The sequence below is a fragment of the Morone saxatilis genome, unplaced genomic scaffold (assembly GCF_004916995.1).
Source record: "Morone saxatilis isolate NCDOM2014 unplaced genomic scaffold, NCSU_SB_2.0 Contig21, whole genome shotgun sequence".
Lineage (NCBI taxonomy): Eukaryota > Metazoa > Chordata > Actinopteri > Moronidae > Morone > Morone saxatilis.
In genome coordinates this window covers 329,253-329,844 of record NW_023339774.1, presented here as the reverse complement: position 1 = coordinate 329,844, position 592 = coordinate 329,253, and the positions used below count along the sequence as shown (strand labels likewise).

Sequence of the window (592 nt, the reverse complement as noted above, 5' to 3'; positions counted from 1 at the left end):
GAAAAGTGGTCAAATGTACAGCAACCCAATGTGCACAGACTCATCCCCATGTTCCCAGGAATGTGTGTCTCTTGATATAAACTTACATTATTTGAGATGGGTAAGGCCAATCTGCAGTTCAGAGAAGAACAAAGGGAGATGACATTTTCAAATACTTCGACGCGTGGCAGGAATACCCGGGGATCGAACCAACAACCTTTCTGATTAGGGACGACCCGCTCTGCTCTGCAACAGCTACTTTAGACTTTATTTTTATTTTTTGAATCCGGTGGTGGGTGGAAATTTTGGGTGAACCCACAAACTTTTCAGTGCTGAATGACTATAGTCCTGACATAGGTAAATAAGACAGAGAACCTATGAAAAAAATCCTGGTTCTCTTGTGAGTCTCATTCCTCATCAAATCAACTATCTGCAAGTCACAAACCCAAAGGGTCAGTATATGGCGACCTGGGAATGAGCCTTAATAATAAACAATTTTTCTTGGCTCTCATTGCTCGATTTTGTTCAGGTCCAGTGTATTCTTGTTTTAGGAGCATTAGGAGGAGCCAGTCAATCAGGAAACAAGAAAGACTGGACTGGACTGACAACACCC

At 42.4% G+C, this 592-nt stretch overlaps 1 protein-coding gene across 1 annotated transcript in view; it reads right to left on the bottom strand.

The window, feature by feature from the left end:
* The window catches only part of reep5 (receptor accessory protein 5), a gene marked incomplete in the record, with an annotated part of 6,087 nt that overhangs the window by 1,057 nt on the left and 4,438 nt on the right, over window positions 1–592 (bottom strand).